The sequence below is a fragment of the Microtus oregoni genome, unplaced genomic scaffold (genome assembly GCF_018167655.1).
Source record: "Microtus oregoni isolate MIOR12 unplaced genomic scaffold, Mior012 000009F_ref0000495, whole genome shotgun sequence".
In the NCBI taxonomy this organism is placed as follows: domain Eukaryota; kingdom Metazoa; phylum Chordata; class Mammalia; order Rodentia; family Cricetidae; genus Microtus; species Microtus oregoni.
Genome location: NW_024543068.1, coordinates 57,256,060 through 57,263,101, shown reverse-complemented (window position 1 = coordinate 57,263,101; position 7,042 = coordinate 57,256,060). Strand labels below are relative to the sequence as shown.

The 7,042-nt window shown below is 37.8% G+C and overlaps 1 pseudogene; it reads left to right on the top strand.

Moving 5' to 3' along the window:
* Positions 1-313: 313 nt before the first annotated feature.
* LOC121452166 lies at positions 314-740 on the top strand (annotated as a pseudogene).
* The last annotated feature ends 6,302 nt before the right edge of the window (positions 741-7,042 follow it).

Sequence of the window (7,042 nt, the reverse complement as noted above, 5' to 3'; positions counted from 1 at the left end):
TAGCAAAATCTAAGACATTAATTCTCTGTCCTTTACAAAATAATCTATCAACTTCTGTTCTATATAGTTTAGTGAACTAACAGGGTTATCACATTAAAACTTATATCTTATTTATAGTTGGTACATTATATTTGTGACACATTTTTGTATGGTATTTTATATTATCTCAGTTCTCACAAACTATTTTCCACCAATTTATAGATTGAAAGACCAAAATCCAAAAGATTACCTGATCTGCACAAAGACATATCCTGCCTAGAGAATACACTCAGGGAAACTCTATGAACTAGTATGCTGTTTTCCTGAATCCATCATGCCCCTATCTATTACACTGCCTCTAATTCTGACCCATCAGATACAAACTCAAAGAAGTAGTTCTAAGAAGGTTCCTTCAGTGCAGACCTGGTGCCTCTTTTGTGAAGTGGCCGCTGAGGAGACTCCGGCGTTCGCCATCACCGACAAGAAACCCAAGGAAGGAGTCAAGATCGAGAACAACAACCATATTAATTTGAAGGTGGCAGGGCAGGATGGCTCTGTGGTGCAGCTTAAGATGAAGAGGCATACACCACTTAGTAAACTAATGAAAGCCTATTGTGAAAGGCAGGGTTTGGTCAATGAGGCAGATCAGATTCCGGTTTGATGGGCAGCCATTCAATGAAACAGACACACCTGCACAGTTGGAAATGGAGGATGAAGATACAACTGATGTGTTCCAGCAGCAGACAGGAGGTATCTACTAAAAAGGGAACCTGCTACTTTACTCCAGAATTTTGTTACAGACCAAGAATACATTCTCAATTAGCCGCAATTTGGTCCCACCACATCCTGGCTACTACAGTATAGTTTTCTCTATTCTTTCATTTCCCTGTCCCCATTTCTTTATTGTACATAAAGTAACTGGTATATGTGCACAAGCATATTGCGCTTTTTTTCTTTTTTAAACTAAATGGCCAATGTTCTGTTTTGATTGACAGCAGATGGAGGTGGTCTGGGGGAAAGTACAGTTCTGTGAAAATATCCCCCTGCTCCATTAGTGACATGCTCATTCAGCTCTTATCTTTATATTCCAGGAAGTTATTTTGCTCTCAATGTTTTAACAAAAGAACCCAACCACAAAATCCTTGCATACCTTGTTCGATTGAAGAATTTTAATGTTTTTCATTTATCATTGTAAAACCAAGGACAATTTTATAACTTTTTTGTACGTAGCTGTTACATGTAAGACAATCTGTCTTTAAGTAGGGGTAAATTACTCTTGAACAAAATGATCGTAGCTAGTTTTCCCTTCAAGTCAACCATCTTGTTGTTTAAATAAACTTCTTGTTTTTTTGGGGGGGGGGGAGAAGAGGGTTTTTTTGGCTTACACTTCCATATTGTTGCTCGTTATTGAGGAAATCAGTACAGGAACTCAAACAGGGCAGGAACCTGGAGGCAGGAACTGTTGCAGAGGCCATGGAGGGAGCTGCTTACTGGTTTGCTTCCCCTGGTTTGTTCAGCCTGCTTTCTTTTTTTAAAAATTTATTTATTTACTAAAGATTTCTGTCTCTTCCCCGCCACCGCCTCCCATTTCCCTCCCCCTCCCCCAATCAAGTCCCCCTCCTTCGTCAACCCAAAGAGCAATCAGGGTTCTTTGTCCTGTGGGAAGTCCAAAAACGTCTTGTTTAAAATAAAAAAAAAAGAAGTAGTTCTGAAATTTTTGGTTCAGTAAAAGTTAAGACCAAGACCAGAGCCACTCTATGAAATGATACCCCTATAACACATGTTTTTATTTTGCTTATCACAAAATTTTTCTTATCTCATTTGTGTTGATGTAGATTGCTGGGGGTCAATGGTCTCGTACCCTGTAAAGATTTGTCTCTTGTACTTGTTTAATAAAATGCTGGTTGGCCAGTAGCCAGTCAGGAAGTATAGGTGGGGCAATCAGAACAGTAGAATTCTGGGAAGAGGAAAGGCTCAGTCTGCAGGTGTCACTCAGACACAGAAGAAGCAAGATGAGAATGCCTCACTGAGAAAAGGTACCAAGCCACATGGCTAACACACACAAGAATTATGGGCTAATTTAAGCTGTAAGAATTAGTTAATAAGAAAGCCTGAGCTATTAGGCCAACCAGTTTATAATTAATGTGTGTTTCTTTGGGGCTGAACGGCTGTGGGATCAGACAGGACAGAAACCTCTGTCAACAGTAGATGCCTCCAAAAACATCAAGAAATACTTCAGCATATCAACAGCTGCTAAGAGGACTGAGACAGGTTCCATCATAGATAACTCTGAAAACACCAGGATTAGCTCATATCTTACATCTTACAGATACTGGCCCCAAAAGAAAATGTGTGGAAAAAATTGAAGCATTTTAAATCCCAGACATTCAAGTACTGAAAAGGTATATTTGTAATGCTACAGTAAAAGTCTGTGGCTTTGCTGAGTTTGCAGACCTTTTCACTTGTATGGCCCTGTCATTCTTATTTTTTGAGTTTATATTTATAAGGACATATATGTACATAAAGCTCATAAGTAATAGCCAGTATATCATCTGTTTCATAATATATATGCAAATAATACACTTATTTACATTTTATTTATTTGAAGATTCATAAAAGATTGTTGCTGGATCTTATTATTTTATTTACTGTTTCCAAAATGTCCCAAAAATGGACATTAGCTCTTCTTGCCTCGCTATAAGTAAAAGAACAGAAATTAAATTAACAAGAAAAACCTAAAATTTGACTATTTTCTCAAAGAATATACAAATATAAAAATGACAGATTGATGCAGTGCTGATAACATAGGTATTTATTTGGTTACCTAGGAGATGTTTTGTAGGTCTCTCTGCATACAATATGTCAGAAACAACTGTAGGAATCTACATAGGAATGTAATGCTTAGAGTTAGAGAGCTGGAATGGCAGTAGAATAAAACCGTGCCAGCAAGTTGAACACTAATATGAATCATTTCTGCAAGGTTTGCAGGCAACCAGGGAACTAGTCATGCAATTGCTTACCATGTGAGGGTGCTCTCTGGACCAGGCCTGAGAGACACAGGTTGTATGGTGGTCCCAGCTGTCAAGGGGCTCTGACTCTCTTAAGGAATGTCGTTCAGAAAGCCAGGAACAAGAATCTATGATTCATAATTTGGACAGTCAGTTCCAAGGGCTGTAGAATCAGGTAAATACTGCCTAGTCTTGCTTGATACGCAATGGCGTAACAGTGAAGAAGAAAATTGCTAGGAAATGTTTATGCTTTATTTTTATTTTATGTGTATGAGTGTTTGCTTGCATGTGTGTGTATATATGTGTTCCACATGCATACATGATACCTTCAGAGATCAGAAAACAGTGTCACATCCCCTAGTATTGCACTAACAAGGCAGTTAAGAGCTGCAGTGTGGGTGCTAGGAACATAACCTCTGTTTTAAAATAAAACAAAAAAAAGCAGGTCATCTTCAAAAGCAGCCAGAGCCCTTAACCACTGAACCATCCCTCCAGTCCCTGGAGCTGTGTTAAAACACCATTTAAATGGAAATTACAAGAGAACAGAGTCTAGAAATCATATGCCCTGCCAACTGAAATCTATGCTATTCTCGATTAAAATCAATGTGGAATTTAAAGTAGATGTGCATATAGGACAGGTCACAGGCACACAGTTCTGATGAAAAAGAAAGCAGAACTCAGAAGGCATGGCTCACAGACTTGTGTAGACATGTTTTGTTTGTTTGTAAGAGCACATACCTCATAAAAATCTCAAAACATGGCCTTGAAAATTTGAAGATTTGCAGATCTCTCAAAGCAAAAAACAATTTTTATGAATTCAAAGACATATTTTGACTCTATCAAATATATAAAACTTAATATTAGAATTTAACAGTAAAAATACTTCAGAGGAGTGTGTTCTTAGGTTTTGTACTTCTTTCTGCAATGATAGATGTAATAACATGTTGTTGTTTCTTTGTGTGTGTGCATGTATGCATGCATGCATGCATTACATATATGTGGGTGTGTGTGGAGGCCACAAGTCAATCTTGTAGCTCACCACATAAGCTAGACTGTAGTAGGGAGCTGCGGGCTGCGTCCCGCCACCCGGCTAGCTTTACACACGAAATAATTACACGGAAACTGTATTTTTTTAAACACTGCCTGGCCCATTAGTTATAACCTTTTATTGGCTAGCTCTTACATATTGATCTAACCCATTTCTAATATCCCTGTAACACCACGAGGTGTCTTACCAGGGAAGATCTTAACCTGTGTGTGTCCCGTGGGAGAATCATGGCGACTGCCTGACTTGGCTTCTTTCTCCCAGCATTCTGTTCTGTCTACTCCGCCTACCTAATTTTCTATTTGGTCCTATTAAAGGGCCAAAGAAGTCTCTTTATTTAACCAATGAAATTAACACAAAACAGAAGACTCTCCCCCATCATTAGACTAGCTAGTCAGAAAGCCCCAAGGATGTCTCCACTTTCCCAGCATCTAGGCCTTAAGTGCATTCCACCACACCCAACTTTTCACTTGGGTTCTAGGAATAAAACTCGGCTTATCATGTCTGTGTGGCAAATACTTCGTAGACTGAGCTAGCTTGCTAGCCTGATGTAATTGTGTTGCTGTTGTTGTTGGTGGTGGTGGAGGTGGTGGTGGTGTGTGTGTGTCACTGTGTGGACCTGCAGAGGCCAGAGAGAGGTACCAGATCCCCTGGATTGGAGTTTTTTCAACAATATGCTTAAAACCTTTAGTAAAAAATAAAAAGATTTTAAGGGTTGCATATTAGGCACATGTTGTTGTTGTTGTTTTAAGCTTAAGCAATAAAAATTAGCAATTTCTTTTTTATGATAACAATAATTAATAATGTTTTATTTATTTACTTAGTTTAACTTTAGATATATTAGTGCTTTGCCTGCAAGTGGGTTTGTATGTGGGAATCAGATCCCTTGGAATTGAAGTTACAGGCAGTAGTGGGTGCTGGTAATTGAATCCAGGTCCTCTGGAAGAACAGTCAGTGAAAATTAGCAATTTCTTAAAAGAAATTTTCAGGGAATAGAAGACAGCTTACAAGCAAAAGAAAGATGCATGGGAAACAAATCTTTGAACCAAGAAAATGATAGAAAGCCAAGTTTGAAAATGGGGTAAGACTACAGCCACATAATACATACACACATACATAGAAAGAGAGAGGAAGAGACCCTATTTTCTATTTTCTAGTCCACTTATCCTTACTCCAAATTCTGATAATCCAAGCTGTAAAATATCCCTACAATACTAAGTGTTGAAATTTTTTATTTAGAAGATATCAGGTTTGTATCACTACCTAGCTTGGCCCTCATATGTAATTTTTCAGTACTTTCAGAAATCTGTGCTGAGTCCCTACTGTGTGTCTGATCTAGTTGAAAATATTACAGCAGCAATCCTAGCAGTGTTAACCCTCAGTGGTTAAGACTCCTCAATAGCTTAATATAATTTTAAATGATTATCCTTCTCTTTCTCAAATACAAAAGACTTCTCCCAACACTGAAACGAGCCCTGATTGTTGCTAGGTTCTTATGAAGTTGGCCATGGTGTTAAGCTGACAGTGTTAAAAGATAACTGTTGACGTCTGCATTCACAGAATTTGGTTTAATCAGCGCATGTGGGAAGCTGGAAAAGAATGAGAATGAGATTGCACTGTTGACAAAATGATGTGCTTTTCCTGATTGCAAGGCAGAAGAATGCCAGCAAAGACTGTGAGGGTTCTTGGGAATCAGATGTGACTGAGGATGCAGTGCAGAAATGTTTGCAGAGTGAATTCAGTTTACGCCCTCTCTTCCCATCTCTTTCCTTCCTTCCCTCCCTCCCTCTCTGTTTCTATGCGTCTCTGTCTCCCACCACCGCCTCTCCATATTTGTGTGTGTGTGTGTGTCTGTCTGTCTGTGTGTCTGTTTGTCTGTCTGAATATGGCACCATCCTATGGACCCTGAGATTTCACTTGTAACACTTGGTGCATTCCTGGAGTGAGTATTTCTGGGTTTTTTATTTGACTGCTCTCTAGTCTTAACTGCTTTAAAGAATTAAAGATTAAATCCAGAAAATTAAGGTACACGTTTTAATCATCTAAAGCCTTATTTTTGTTATTTTATCACTTGCTAATGACTACAATTTAAATACTTTTTCACAGAAGCTGTGTGGTTCAAATTTAACAGGTCACATTTGTAGGAAAATAAAAGGTGAGCTCTCCCCAAATCTGTTTGCTCTTAATTAACCCTACTTCTGTCACAATTAATTTATTCATTAAGGCTCAATTTGTCCTATGGTTTCTTGCACTCACCACTGCTAATTTGTTAGAACTTCGAGAAAAGAGCCTATGACCTTACCCAAATCACACAATTAAGAATTTGTACTTCTAGTCACTAGAATATTAGTTGCACAATTACTCCCCCAAGGAGGAGGTGGGGGAGTTCTCCAGCTTTAGCTCATTCATGAAAGAAAAAAATATACTCTTGTTAGCATTCAAAGAAAGTGCGTTATTTAATTTGAGGACGTTTAGAGTAACTAACCTATCAGGAATAAGTCTCAACCTGTTAAAAATGGCCACCATTGAAGGTAGATAATTCTTAGTCATTAAGTTTGACTTTTAGATTTATATTAAGAAACCTCATGCATACTTTTAGTTCAATGTTGCTGTCAAACAATCATTGTGATCACTACTTTTTAAAGGTAAATTAGTGTTATTATAAAAACATAATAATGAAAAATTAATAATCATCTCCTTTTAAAGAGTCCTTTCCAATGAGTCTATGGTTTGGTTATGTAGGCTTCTATCTAGTTTTTAGTGACTGATTTTTCCTTCATTTCTGTGTATATTCTCTCTCTTTTTTTCTTATTTCAGATAAGAAATATAAGTAAACTGGTGGGAGTCTCCAAAATCAATTCCTTACAGCTAAGTAAAAAGTATAAAAGAACAAAGTGAATTTGAGGAAGAACAAATGAATCTTTTTCCCCAATTTTAAAATTTATTTTTCTCTCATACAATATATCCTGACCTCAGTTTCCCCTTCCTCCATTCTTTCCAGCACCCCACA